At 35.4% G+C, this 16117-nt stretch overlaps 1 protein-coding gene across 1 annotated transcript in view; it reads right to left on the reverse strand.

Annotated features, from left to right (window-relative positions):
* Positions 1-16117, reverse strand: part of adgrl1a (adhesion G protein-coupled receptor L1a) — a 96462-nt gene that overhangs the window by 71335 nt on the left and 9010 nt on the right. The window lies entirely within an intron of this gene.

The raw sequence follows: 16117 nt of genomic DNA on the forward strand, positions 1-16117 counted from the left end.
TGTCGCTTATTGTGAAATTTAACAGGCTGTAATTCATAACGCAATGCAAGTTCTTATAATTGCTACAAGGTTGTGTTATAGTGAACAATTTTAGGCCCAAACTGTATACTGGACAAGTTTGTGAATGCAAAAGTTTCAAGCATGCAAGCTTTATTAAATTTGTTGCGCACTTCAAAATGTGTCAGGTTGCAATTGATAATACAACAAAATTTTTTAGCATTGCAACAAGGCTGTTATAGTGAAAAATTTAAGGCTGAAATTGTACGAAGCAAACGTATGTAAATGCAAATGTGTCAAGTATGCAAGTTCTATTTAATCTGTTGTGCATTGTGAAATGTTTCAGGCTTTAATTCATAATGCAATGTAAAGTTTATCATAATTGCTACAAGGTTATGTTATCACAAATAATTTTAGGCCCGAATTGTACATTGCACAAGTAAGTGAATGCAAATGTTTCAAGTATGCAAGTTTTATTACATTTATTGCACATTGAGAAAAGTGTCAGGTTGCAAACCATAATAAAAGCAAATTCTTAGCATTAGCATAAGATTCTTATAGCAAACAATTTTAGGCCCAAATTGTACAATGCACAAGTAAGTGAATGCAAATGTTTCAAGTACGCAAGTACTATTTAATTTGTCGCACATTGCAAAATGTGCCAGGTTGTCATTTAGAATACGAATCCAAGTTCTTAATATTGCAACAAGGTTAGCAAATATTTTTTGTCCCAAAATGCACAATGCACAAGTATAATGTAAAATCTTTTACTATGCAAAATATATTTCATGTGTAATACTTGAGCAATAGCAAAATGCGTCAGGCCACAATTTGTAATGCAACGCAAGCTCTTAGCATTGCCACATAGTTGTGTTTTGGCAAATATTTTTAGGCACAAAATGTTCAATGCACAAATATGCAAATAAATACATAAATATGCCTATGCAGTATATGCTGTGTAGTAAGATGTATGCTAGTATGCCATTTCAAATATTTTCCCAAGTGCGCTGGAGTCCTCTGCAGCTGTGAGAAGGAAAAAGGGTTAAAAAAGAGACAGATTGATGAGGTGATGAAGAGGAGAGGAGAGAGAGAGAGAGAGAGGAGAGGTGATGGAAAGGCTGATTTCTCTCTGAACCTGAAGGGGCCGGTTCTGGCTCGGCTGGGATCGGGTGAGCGAGCTGTTCTTTCTCTCTCACAGAGCTTGACCACTTATCGCTTCTACTCACTGAATCCATCAAGATCCAGCTGCCAATCACTGATTGCGGTCTGTGGGACCATTCTGCTTGGCCGAGGTACATTTTTGAGAACCAGAAACAGGCTGAGAGAAGGAGAGAGGCCATTATAGTAAGGTAGAAGCTCGAGAGAAAAAAAAGTAGAGAGAAAGAGAGGTGGGCAGAACAGAGGAACATTTCGTTTCCACTGCCTGCTGAAAATACCAAGTCTGGGGTACAAGTTTACTGCGGTTTACTGACTGTAACCAACTTGTCAAATATAGTCTGCCAGGTCAATCTTGTTAAAATGTCTCATATAGCAGGACTTTAGAGTAAAGTAATTATAACCAGAAATGCCTTTTTAAAAAACAGTTTGACCAATAGCATGAAGGCACTATACATAATCAACCAATCGCGGTCAAAGCAATGTGAATAGATGTACATACACAGTGCCCTCCACTAATATTGGCACCCTTAGTAAATATGAGCGAAGGTGACTGTGAAAATAAATCTGCATTGTTTATCCTTTATATCTTTCATTCGAAAAATTCACAAAACTCTAACCTTTCATTGAAGTAAAACAGTGGAAAATTGGGGGGGGGGGGTATCTCATTATGAAATAAATGTTTTTCTCTAGTTCATGTTGACAACAATTATTGGCACCCCTAAACATTTCTCTAAGTACAATATCTCTAAAGTATATTCCCATTAATATTAAAAAAAATTTAGCACACCAGTTTGGCTAGGAGTATAAAATTGTCCAGTCATGACTTTCTGTTCCACAGGATTATAAATATGAGGAACACAAAAGCCAAATTCCCTTGATCATCCATCACAAGAAGTAAAACCAAAGAATGTAGTTCTGATATGCAGAACAAGTTTGTTGAGCTTCACAAAATAGAAAGTGGCTTTAAGAAAAGAGCTAAAGCACTGACAATCCCCATTCCACCATCAGAGCAATAATTAAGAAGTTCCAATCAACTAAAGATGTTACAAATCTGCCTAGAAGAGGACATGTGTCTATATCATCCTAATGCACGATAAGGAGGAGAGTTTGAGTGGCCAAAGACTCTCCAAGGATCACAGTTGGAGATTTGCAGAGAATTGTTGAGTCTTGGGGTCAGAAAGCCTAAAATAAAATGATCAAACAGCCCCTACATCACCACATGTTGTTCCAGAGGGTTTCAAGAAAAAAATCCTCCTGGCTCATCCAAAAACAAACTCCAGCATATTCACTTGGAAATTCAAACAGCACTGGCTTCTATGGTCAGATGAAACTAAAAATGAGCTTTTTGGCAGCTAACCCTCCAGATGGTTTTGGTGCAGACAAGGTTAAAAAGTACCCCATGCCCACGGTTAAAAATACTGCTGGGTCTTTAATGTTGTGGACCTATTTTTCTGCCTGAGGTCCTGGACATCTTGTTTAGATACATGGCTTCATGGATTCTATCAAATACCAGCAGATAAAAAAATCAAAACCTGACTGCCTCTGATAGAAATCTTATAATGGGCCATGGTTGCATCTTCCAGCAGGACGATGACCCAAAACAAACAAAAAAAAAAAAAAAACTAACATCAAAATCAACACAAAATTGTGTCACTGAGCACAGAATGAAGCTTCTACCATGGCCGTCCCAGTTCCCTGACCTGAACCCTGTATAGAAACTGAAGAGAAGAAGCACCAACATGAAACTGGGAAGAGAGAGATTCTGGAGAATCTAGAGAGATTCTGTTTGAAGGAATGGTCTCTGATCTCTTGTCAGGTGTTCTCCAAACTCATTAGACATTGTTGGAAAAAACTCAGAACTGTTATCTTGAGAAAATGACGTTGCTATAATTGGTTGCCAATAATTGTGGCCAAACGTGAATTAGAGAAAAACATTTATTTCATAGTGAGATTTCACCCCTAGGTTTTATTTATTTACTTCAATGACACGTTAGAATTTTGTGAATTTTTTGAATGATAGATCAAAAGGATAAATTATGCAGATTTATTTTCACATCCACTTTTGCTCATATTTACTAAGGGTGCCAATATTAGTGGAGGGCACTGTTATGTAGGAGGACTTTTCAATAGAAAAACAGGATATTTTAGGCAATTTAGAGGATGTATGGTAACCCCAATCAAACATATAGTCAAGTTTACTGGATTTTCCAGCAACACTTTCCAGTTGTTCTCCTCACATTTCACCATTGCATGGTTCCTCTCTCTTTCTGGGTTTAGTTTACAGTGTGTGTGTTTGTATGTAAGAGAACAGCTTTGGTGTGTATGACAGAGAGACAGCCAGCGTGTGACAGTGAGTGACAGCTTGTCTGTCCTGCCGATCTGGATGTGCTAGCAGTGTTAGCCTGTACCCATGGCTGACACACATAAGCGCTCAGGCAACCACTAACGTGTTAGCGACATGTACCTGCCTGTAGCCGGCAACACGCAAGCAGCGTGTGAAGCTCAGCGTCTTTCCCCCCAGAGACCCATTGTGTCTCCTAAAAGACAAACTGCAGTATCTGAAGAGGGGGATCTCGAGGGAGAGAGGGATGGAGCGATCACCGGAGAAAAGAGAGGGGAAGAGACACTCATTTCTGAGCCTTTGCGGGTTTAAGGTTCTGAAGTTGAGGTCTTTGAAGTGATCTCACACATACAGACACACTTACACTATCTGTATAAAGACAGCGGGCAGCCGTCACTGTCTAACTCACTCACACCATTTGAGAACTGAAGAGCAGGGGGACTAAGGATGGGAATCAGTAGGAATTTAGGTTACTTAAAGATTCCACTTAACGATTCCGGTGCCATATCGATTCCATTAGCTGTTCTTTTAGTACTTTTGTGGAAACAAAATGACATCTCTGCCGAGAAAAGAAAAGAAAAAAGCCTCAGCTGGTTTTACAGATAACGTATCTGTTTTCATATCAGCGATCAGTCAGTAAGTACACAGAGAACTACACAGCACACTAGTACAGCGATGTTTTTTTCTTTTTAATGTTTCGTTTAAAAGACAAATCTCATAATAATCTGATTCGTAAGTGAATGACTCTAATGTTTTGTGCAACCCAGCGAGGACAACAAACTGGAAAGAATAGTTGTCTATTTATTTATTTTTCTACATTTACTCTAATTCCATTAAATTCAGACTGCAAAATCAAAACCGTATCATTTTTGTTGTGTCCTTGTAGTTTCAGCCACATAAAATGTACTGACAGTGTACTTTAGCATAGTGTTGAGCCTATATCAGCAGAACAAACCAGAGGAAAGTAAATGTCATGAAAATGATTTTATTCTAGTATTTTTTTTCCTGTAAAACTCAAACAGAAATGTCTTCACCCTAAGGGTGACATAACAGCACTAATGCAGAGCGTTTCATTTTATTAAAAAAATAGCCGACAGAGACATCCCTCTGTGTGTGTGATTTCATCGCTTGTTTAACAGGGTGATGCAATCTGACGAGAACATTATGCGCTGGTCTTTGCATGAAGGAACAAGCTCGCTCTCTCTCTCTCCTTCTCTGTACAGATGCCTCAACAATGGTGATTCATATGAGACTTCATTGAGGGACCATGGCATATGTGCCGTCTCTCTGTGTGACCTGGATTTGAGTCATACCAAAAGTGTTTTTCCCCTTGAGCCAGAGAGAAAGACAGTGAGGAAGACAGAAACACGAAGATAGAACGGCAGAAGGATAGTCAAGAATGAGAGTTGTATAGACCTATAGATAGACTGTAGAAAGATAGAATGAATGAAAGAATGATAGAGCGAACAAACAATAGAATGAATGATCGATAGATGGATAGATGGATGGATGGATGGATGGATGGATAGATACATAGAACGAACGATAAACAGAACAACAGACAGAACAAAAAAACTATAGAAAAAAGATAGAAAAATACTGTAGAAATAGAATGAAAGATAGAGCGATAGAACTATAGAGCGATAGACAGACAGACAGACAGACAGATAGATGGATAGATAGATAGATAGATAGACAGATAGATAGATAGATAGATAGATAGATAGATAGATAGATAGATAGATAGATAGATAGATAGATAGATAGAACTATAGAAAGATAGATAGAATGATAGAACTATAGAAAGATAGATAGAACGACAGATAGAATGATAGAACGATAGAACTATAGAAAGATGTATAGAACAATAGAACGATAGATAGAATGATAGAACGACAGAACGACAGAACTATAGAAAGATAGATAGAATGATAGAACGATAGATAGAATGATAGAACTATAGAAAGTTAGATAGAACGATAGAACGATAGATAGAATGATAGAACGATAGAACTATAGAAAGATAGATAGAACGATAGATAGAATGATAGAACTATAGAAAGTTAGATAGAACGATAGAACTATAGAAAGATAGATAGAACGATAGATAGAATGATAGAACTAAAGAAAGTTAGATAGAACGATAGAACTATAGAAAGATAGATAGAACGATAGATAGAATGATAGAACAATAGATAGAATGATAGAACGATAGAACTATAGAAAGATAGATTGAACGATAGATAGAATGATAGAACTATAGAAAGTTAGATAGAACGATAGAACTATAGAAAGATAGATAGAACGATAGATAGAATGATAGAACGATAGAACTATAGAAAGATAGAAAGATAGATAGAATGATAGAACGATAGATAGAATGATAGAACGATAGAACTATAGAAAGATAGATAGAATGATAGAACTATAGAAAGTTAGATAGAACGATAGATAGAATGATAGAACGATAGATAGAATGATAGAACGATAGAACTATAGAAAGATAGATAGAATGATAGAACTATAGAAAGTTAGATAGAACGATAGATAGAATGATAGAACGATAGAACTATAGAAAGATAGATAGAACGATAGATAGAATGATAGAATGATAGAACTATAGAAAGATAGATAGAATGATAGAACGATAGATAGATAGATCGAACGATAGAACGATAGATAGTTAGATCGAACGATAGAACGATAGGAAGAACGATCGAACTATAGAACAATAGATAGATAGATAGATAGATAGATAGATAGGTAGATAGAACGATAGATAGATAGATAGATAGAACGATAGATAGATAGATAGATAGATAGACAGACAGACATAGGATGAATGATAGACAGAACTATAGCCAGAACGAACAAACAAACAATAGATAGAATGATAGAACTATAGAACGATTAACAACAAATCGAAGTAGAACAAATGATATACACTGATAGAACGAACAATAGATATAGGTGAACAACAGATAGATAGAAAGATTGATAGACAGAAAGACATATATAGAATGATAAAAATATAGACAATATAGCAATAGATATAATGATAGAATGAATGATTGACAGATAGACAGAATGACAGACAGACAGTTAGACGTGTGAATGTGACTGATACCGCAGGAACATTTCTTTAAAAATCTGTGATGGAGATGTGGGGAGAAAGAGAAAAAACAGTGTTAGTAAACTCACTCACGTTTCATCTTCCACCTGTAGAGAAAAAAGACACAAACATCCTAACAATCACACAAACATAAACACTCGCGCATTACAAACACGTCAAGCGCTGGTGCATGCCGATTCAGTTTGATTCTTTCAGTGGCTTCCAGCTTTATTTGCCTGTCATTGGTGAACAAGTACGGTGGCCCTTGAGCCCCTTCAGCCCAGCGGTCTCAGCAATGCTATCAATTACTCATGTGATAATGAGGGGCACTAATGAGCACACACCTGAGGAGCACAGCTAGCAGACGCCACGTGCTTCGCATCGCCGCCACATTTCTCATGCTTTTCTCTGGCATCAAGAGGTGCAGTTGGAGACAAATCCAGCGACAAACTGTTTGCGCATGTCACTCCACGCGCATTCATGAGATTCACGAATTATGTAGGCCTAATACATATTAATGACTCTCAGCTGCGGCGCTTTCAAAGCTCTCCGTCTCTCTCTCACAAAGACCAAATTACAGCAAAACAGCTAGTGCTCATACATACTCCCACTGTTTAACACTTCCTGAAGAGCTGGACTGAAATACCACTAAAATATTTTCTCTCACATTTACATCCTTAGAAAAAAAATATCTTCTAAGGATTTATGAGGCTAAAATAAAACAAGCAAATGCAGTCAGGGTGTGCACGGAATATAAACAACTGCATCTACTTGTCTTAGCTTCGGGTGAAGAAATGCAATCTTATAGCGGCATGGCAAGTTATACCATATTTTGTAATATATTGTGCAGTACAATTTGCAAAAACTATTTGAATACTCTAGATACGCTTAAAAAGTAGGAATTTTATCATATTTCACAACATCAAAACATAACATTGCTAGAATGAAAGAAAGAACACTAGAAAGAACAGCTAGAATATCAAATAGATAGATGATATATAGATAGATAGATAGATAGATAGATAGATAGATAGATAGATAGATAGATAGATAGATAGATAGATAGATAGATAGATTTATAATCTGCTTTTAACTAATATAATTAATTAAAATTAATATAAATAATTACATAATGCAAAGTCTGGGGAAAATAGTAATAAATCACAGATATTAAATATGGTTTATGGTTTACTTTTAGCATAAAAGAGTCAACTATGTAGTTCTTTTTATATAATTCTGATTTTAATTAATACAATTAATATAAAAATATAATAATGCAAAATTTAAAAAAATAATAATAAATCACATATATTAAATATGGTTTACATTTAGCATAAATAAAAAAGACTAGTTCTTTCTATACAATAGAATTAATATAAATTATAAAAGTTTGCAAAATAATAATGATAATAAATCACAGATATTAAATATGGTTTACTTTTACTATAAAATAGTTGACTATGTAGTTCTTTATATATAATATTGTTTTTATTTAATTTAATTACGATTAATATAAATAACATAAGAATGGAAAAAAAGTTTTGGAAAAAATAACAATAATAATTAGACAAAAACAAAATTAATGTGCTTTACTTTTACCACAAAAGATCTGACTGTAGCTCTGTCTATATAATTCTGCTTTTAATTAATATAATTAATTATAATTAATATAAATAATATAATAATGCAAAATATGAGGGGAAATAATAATAATAATAATAATAATAAATCACAGATATTAAATAGGGTTTACTTTTAGCATAAAAGAGTTGACTGTAGTTCTTTCTGTACAATTAATTATAATATATATAAATGATAAAATCTGGAATAATAATAATAATAATAATAATAATAATAATAATAATAAATCACAGATATTAAATAGTAGTTCTTTCTATACAATTTAATTAATATAATTATGATTAATATAAATAACATAATGCAAAGTTTGGGGAAAAAATAACAACAATAAAAAAAAAAGAAGAAAATCACAGATATTAAATATGGTTTACTTTTACCATAAAAGAGCTGACTGTAGTTCTGTCTATATAATTCTGCTTTTAATTAATATAATTCATTAGAATTATTAAAAACGATAATAATGCAAAGTTTGGGGAAAAAAATTTATAATAAATCACATATATTAAATATGGTTTAGTTTTAGGATAAAAGAGCTGACTGTAGTTCTTTTTTAATACAATTAATTACAATTATATATAATAATAATAAAAAAATAATAATAAATCACAGATAATAAATATGGTTTACTTTTACCATAAAATAGTTGACAATGTAGTTCTTTCTATACAATTTAATTTATATAATTATTATTTATATAAATAACAATACAAAGTTTGGAAAAAATAACAGCAATAATAAAAAAAAGAAAATATGATTTACTTTTAACGTAAAATAGTTGACTATGTAGTTCTTTCTATACAATTTAATTAATATAATTATTATTTATATAAATAACAATGCAAAGTTTGAAAAAAACCCCCCGCAATAATAAAAAAAAGAAGATATGGTTTACTTTTAACATAAAAGAGCTGAGTGTAGTTCTTTTAATTAATATAATTCACTAGAAATAATGTAAATAATATAATAATGCAAAGTTTTGGTGAAAAAAAAAATACATTAAATACAGTTTACTTTTAACATAAAAGAGTTGACTATGTTTTTTCTTTCTATATAATTCTGCCTAGTATAATTATAATAAATAACATAATAAGGTTAATAATAAATAAATAACATCAAATGTGGTTTACTTTTAGCATAAAAGAGCTGACTAGCCACCCACTCCTCATTTTGGCATGAAGTGCATTGCCAAAGAAAAGAATAATGTCTGATTCTGAGGACGTGAACAGCGCAAAGTAATTGTCATCTCGTAATTACTGTAATTCTGCCGTGACGTGACCACGACATTACTCTTAAAGCACCGAGGCACTAGACAGTTTGATTGGCCGCTGCTCCATTTGCGCGCTAGTTGCCTATTGTGAAGACTAACCCAAGACGGCGTTCCTTTAAATGCATCTAATTGTCTTTTCTTGACCTGGCTAGGGTTATCAGATAAGTTAGCGCAAGTATCAAGTGCGTGCGGTCTTGTTATATAATGCAGTGCGACACCGGACACCGAGGAAAGACGCCAACCGACTGGACTAAACAGATTTGTGCCACAAGAGCGAATGAGGACGTATTACAGAGGTCACGGATGCATTAATGCTACTTGGCCAACATGGCCCCGGGCTGTATGGAGTTCGAGCAAGTCTCCGCTGACTAAGTCAGGCGCTGATGTTTGTCTTTATGGGCCGCTGTTTGGAGCAGAGCTGCCTGTTTGTCATTTCCTCTGAGACACTGAGCTCTGTGGATATGAGGGCCAGAAAGTTTGACTCCTGCTGGCACTCAGCACCCGACTTTGACATGTTGGCTGCGGTCGCGGTTGTGCGCGAACGAGCGTGTGTGTATGTGTGTGTGTGTGTGTGTGTGTGTGTGTTGGCGGGCATACTGATTCTGTCTTTAAGTGTGTGTGCGTTAGACAGTTTGGCTGAATCTGTCGCCGTTCTGTCTCATGGAGGCTCGCGCACAAACAGGAGTCTGTCAGGAGCGCTGCAAGCCAAGCTACGTCCTTAAACGCAGTAGCCCTTATTCCTCCATCCTTACATATTAAATAAACAAACAAATGGACATATGTCAGCGGTAAACACGCCAATAACGGCGCGGAACGTGTTCTCCAGCAGCCGTGAAAGATGGGGCATTATCAGAGCAATTAGGCGCAGTAAATTCAATTAATCTCGACAAATCTCCACAGAGGCCCGAGCGATGCCACCATCCCCCGGTAATTAAAAATGGCCGAATTGGTTCGGCGTTGGAGGGGCGTGATGTCTGGATGTAATTGAGGCACGTTTCTATTTATTCCGGCACGCTAGCCAACAACATGTGGAGCCCGGAGCGGAGCGCGTCCCTTCCGTGCCCACAAGTCCCTCAGGGGAGATGCGACTGACGGAGAATCCCGATAATTGGCTGCTCTTTGTCACTTCAGACAGCGAGAACTTTTCATCATGGAGAAATCAGGTCCCAATTTTCCTCACCTCTCTATTCCTCAAACACCATAAACAAAGTTTTTAAAAATAGGAGATAAAATGCAAGTCAGCAGCTAGTTAATCACGCATCCCCTCACCTCTGCGCATGGCGCTATTTCAAAACAACATGCTGGAGATGGCGACTGGGGAGGAAGGAATAAAAAAAAAAGAGGAAAATAACTGACAGGCTAAATGAAGCGGTGAGCAGAGTGGTGAGGCGTGCAAGCGTTTCAGCTGCGACTCACCTGCCGCTCGCCAACATATGTCATGCTAACGCACCGACTTAGCAGACGCAAACTAGCCTGCCCTACACGCTTACTGTACTCTGTCAGACATACAACCTGTTGGAGAGAATCTAACATGTACTGTGAATAGATGCTCAAGAAAAAGAGAAAACGTGAGAGAACCCAAGTCAAGCCAATGTTGGTTTTAAGACATGTCACTACTACCTAAAAAAAAACAATAAAAGTAATATTGAACTAACATGAACAAACAATGAACAATACGTTTATTACAGTATTTATTCATCTTTGTTAATGTAAGTCAATGAAAATACAGTTGTACATTCTTAGTTCATGTTAGTTCATAGTGCATTAACTAATGTTAACAAACACAAATTAACATTAACTAAGATTAATAAATGCTGTAGAAGTGTTGTTCGTTCTTAGTTCATCTTAACTAAAATAGGTAACTAATGGTAAAGGAGTAGTTCACTTTCAGAACAAAAATTGACAGATAATGTACTCACCCCCTTGTCATCCAAGATGTCCATGTCTTTCTTTCTTTAGTCATAAGGAAATTATGTTTTTTGAGGAAAACATTTCAGGATTTCTCTCCATATAATGGACTTCTATGGTGCCCCTGAGTTTGAACTTCCAAAATGCAGTTTAAATGCAGCTTCAAAGGGCTCTAAACCAGGGGTTCTCAACCTTTTTTACGGCAGGGCCCACCTCCTTCTCGGGTCAATTTTGCAAGGCCCCCCTATGCCTGACATTTCCTCTAAAGGTTTTTATTTTTAAACCTTTTTTATTAACCAAAACATTTGTTTGCCTTTTTATTCTTCTACTGCATGTTATAAAAAACCTCAAACAAACAAACTTCAAATTAAAGCTATACTTTTGAATTTAAAAGAAAACCCTCTGCTCAGTTCTAACTTTTTAACATATATATACATACACAGGGTGCGATTTGCTCACCTTCTCTATAAAATGTATTTGTTGTTTGAAATTAAATCATTACTATTATTAGACCTAACTTACTTGTTTTTATTAAATTGATCGGGTAAGACAGCTTCCGTCGTATTAAAAACATTTCATGACAATCATTATCTGGTTCTTGCCTAAAAAGACGGGTATATAATGCACATTGTTAAGATTACACTAACAGTTTGGTCAACCTCTGCCTATGGAGAGAGGGGGAAAAAAGTTTTCAAAAGCATCCCCCCTCTGTTTTTTTCACAAATCGCACCCTGCATATACAGATTTAAAGCTCCTGAATTCTTTAATTTGGACATTTACCACTTCAGAGTACTTTTTCATAAGTAAGTGAATACATACATTACGTGCGAGTTACTATTACTGTAATCGTCTTTAGCTTTACATTTTATTTCATGCAGCCAAAAGATGAAGTAGCGACCTGTCTTCCCGCGGGGGTATAGGTTACTTTTATGCGGGCTTTTGCAGGTAGGAGTGGGACAAAACACGAATATCATGGGCGGGAGCGAGACGAAATGACATATATTTCTGTGGGAGCGGGCAGGCTCGGGACTAAAAAATCCGTCCCTTGTAGGTCTCTGATGAAGTTTGCGTGCGCGATGAGGCTTGCTGCTCCGAGTCCAAAGCAATCAATCACAGACCACGAGAGACGGCGCGCTTTGACCATTTTAATGTAAAACATTATTAATGAAACTAAACAATTTTAGGATAATATTTAAATTAATTTTAAGCTATCTTGCGGCCCACCTGGAGGATCACTGAGGCCCACCGGTTGAGAATCCCTGTGATTACAGCTGAGGAAAGAAGGGTCTTATCTAGCAAAACGATCAGTTATTTTCTAAAAAAAATTACAATTTATATACTTTTGAACCTCAAATACTTGTTTTGTCTAGCTCTGTGTGTACACTGTGTAGAGATTAAAAAGTATATAAACTGTAAATGTTTTTAGAAAATAACCGATTGTTTCGCTAGATACTGTATAACCCTTCTTCCTCGGCTGGGATCATTTAGAGCCCTTTGAAGCTGCATTTTGGAAGTTCAAACTCGGGGGCACCATAGAAGTCCATTATATGGAGAGAAATCCTGAAATGTTTTCCTCAAAAAACATAATTTCTTTACGACTGAAGAAAGAAAGACATGAACATCTTGGATGACAAGGGGGTGAGTACATTATCTGTCAATTTTTGTTCTGAAAGTGAACTACTCCTTTAACTAATGTGCCCTATTTGTAAATAATACTAATAAAATGCAAGAGAAATAAAATAACCATGACAAAATATTGAAATACTCTCAGAATAATATATTAATGAATAATTTTTTTAATTAAACAAACTACCTAAATATTGCCAAAATAACATCCAAACAAAATAATTTATCAATGCTGAAAAAACAAAGATGAGATAATTAAATAAAAAAATAATAGAAAAAGAACACATTACTTTGTAAAGTGCTGTGAAAATAATGAAGGAACTGAATAATTCATACAAAATGTTAAAACAAAATTCTGCTGAGAGTAAATGATGAAATGCTGTCAAAACAATGCAATACAAATAAAAAAATCTAAAGAGAGACAAAACAATGTTAAAACAAATACTACTACTACTAATAATAAAATACCACAGAAACAATGTAATATTGTCATACAAATTAAGAAATGTTTTAATGAATACAAAACAGAAATACTGCTAAAATGATAATGAAACAAAATTTTTGTGTAATGCTGAAAAAACAAAGGTGACAAAAATGAAAACACAAAACCAAACAAAAACAAAACAATATCAAACATGAAATTAAAGGGATAGTTCACCCAAAAATGAAAATTTGATGTATATCTGCTTACCCCCAGAGCATCCAAGATGTAGGTGACTTTGTTTCCTCAGAAAAACACAAACGAAGATTTTTAACTCAAAGCGGTGCAGTCTGCCAGCCTTATTATGGACGTGGACGGGCACCAAACCTTTAAAAGTAAACAAAAACATGCACAGACAAATCCAAATTACACCCTGTGGCTCGTGACGACACATTGATGTCTTAAAACACGAAACGATCGGTTTTTGCGAGAAACTGAACAGTATTTATATCATTTTTTACCTTTGATAAACAGCCACGTCCATCTGTCATGAGCACGAGTTTGGCATCAGTCACGTCACATGTGCACGCGCTCTGTCGTAGAATACGCAAACGCCGGAAGCGATCTGTCGCATGTATACGACACTCATTGTTTACACAGAGCACAGAGATTGTGGGTATAGCAGCAATTCAAAATGTTAATTACTTGCGCTTATCCTGATTGATCGAACCGATTTAAAGCTAAAAGATTACGTTTGCTTGCGCAAACTCATCCGGGACTTTCCACTGATTTCCCCTTACGGTGTTTGCGTATTCTACGCCAGAACGCGTATACAAGTTACGTGACTGATGCCAAACTCGTGCTCATGACAGATGGACCTGGCTGTGTATCAAAGGTAAAAAATGATATAAATACTGTTCAGTTTCTCGCAAAAACCGATCGTTTCGTGTCTTAAGACATCAATGTATCATCACGAGCCGCAGGGTGTAATTTGGATTTGTCTGTGCATGTTTTTGTTTACTTTTAAAGGTTTGGTGCCCATCCACGTCCATGACAGACTGCACCGGTTTTCATTAAAAATCTTCGTTTGTGTTTTTCTGAGGAAACAAAGTCACCTACATCTTGGATGCCCTGGGGGTAAGCAGATAAACATCAAATTTTCATTTTTGGGTGAACTATCCCTTTAAGGGAAGACAAAATAAATAAAGTGATGTGAAAATAATAAAGCAACATAATAATGAATGTTAAAACTAAATTATGTGTACAGTGAATAATTAAAATGCTGCCAAAATAATGCAAAACAAATAAAAGTAAAATAAAATAATAATAATATTAACAATAATCGCAATAATAATTAAAATAAGAAACGTTTTAATGAAACAAAATAATTTGCAATTTTGACTTTATTTCTTGCAATTTCAAGTTTATATCTCACAATTCTGAGAAATTGTGAGAAAAAAGTCAGAATTACGAAATATAAATGCACAATTATTAAGAAAAAAGTCACAATTCTGAGATATTGTGAGGAAAGAAAGTCAGAATTGTGCACAACTGTTAGAATAAAGTCATACATGCAAGTTTATATCTCGAATACAAAATGTTAAAACTAAATTCTGCTAATGAAACAAATCACTGAAGAGTAAATAATGAAGTGCTGCCAAAATAAAGCAAAACAAATAAAAAGAAGTCAAAAGAAAGACAAAGTAATGTTAAAACCAACTAACAAAGACAAAATAATGAGAAATAACAAAACACAAAAATGTGACAACAGCAAAGATAGAAAAAATAAAAAATAATAAAACACTGTTGAAAGAACAAGGAAATAATGTCAAAATAAAAAATAAACTAAAAAACATATAAAATTTTGTCAACACAGACAAAAAAACAGAATACTATTAAAAAACAAAATAAAGCAAGACAGTTTTTTTAGAGAGAGAAAGGGAGAGACTAGCCGCTGCCTCTGAAGTAAATCTCACTAAGCATCCGAAAGAGGAAAGCTAGGAATAGTATTTGCACTGTGTGTTTTGATGTGTTTGTGTGGAAGCGGATTGAGGATTACGGCCGCTGAGCAAAGGTGGTCAAAGAGTGTGGGCTGAAGAGTCTCGTTCATTTTGTACAAGTGTGTGTGTGTGTGTGTGTGTGTGTGTGTGTGTGTGTGTGTGTGTGTGTGTGTGTGTGTGTGTGTGTGTGTGTGTGTGTGTGTGAGAGAGAAAGAGTTGGAGAGCTTTAAAGATAAACGCTCAACTCTTCTGGACGCCTCCCAAAACCTGCAAAAAAGGAGAAAGAGACAGAAAAAAAGAGGAAGTGATGGTGGAGATCGAATAAAAGCATGTCAAAGGGAAAAAGAAAAGAGATGAAGGCTAAAGAGTGCGAGTGCGTGCCAGACACAGCAAAGGAGAACTCAGCAGGTGAATCGAAAGAGAAACAAAGAACAAAAACACAAGTGAGTAAAAAACAAAAGACTGGACGTGAAATAAAAATGTCAGAAGAGTGATTACAAATGAGAAGAGCAGACGAAGAAAGCAGAACGCTGAAAAAAAAAAAGAAAAAAGAGAAAGGAGGATTAGCGAGCAGAGCGGACTGGCGGGTTGTAGTCCATCCTCTTTATTTCCTGTGGGAAGAGCAGAGAAACTGACCCCAGGATTA

Source organism: Garra rufa, chromosome 1, assembly GCF_049309525.1.
Source record: "Garra rufa chromosome 1, GarRuf1.0, whole genome shotgun sequence".
Lineage (NCBI taxonomy): Eukaryota > Metazoa > Chordata > Actinopteri > Cypriniformes > Cyprinidae > Garra > Garra rufa.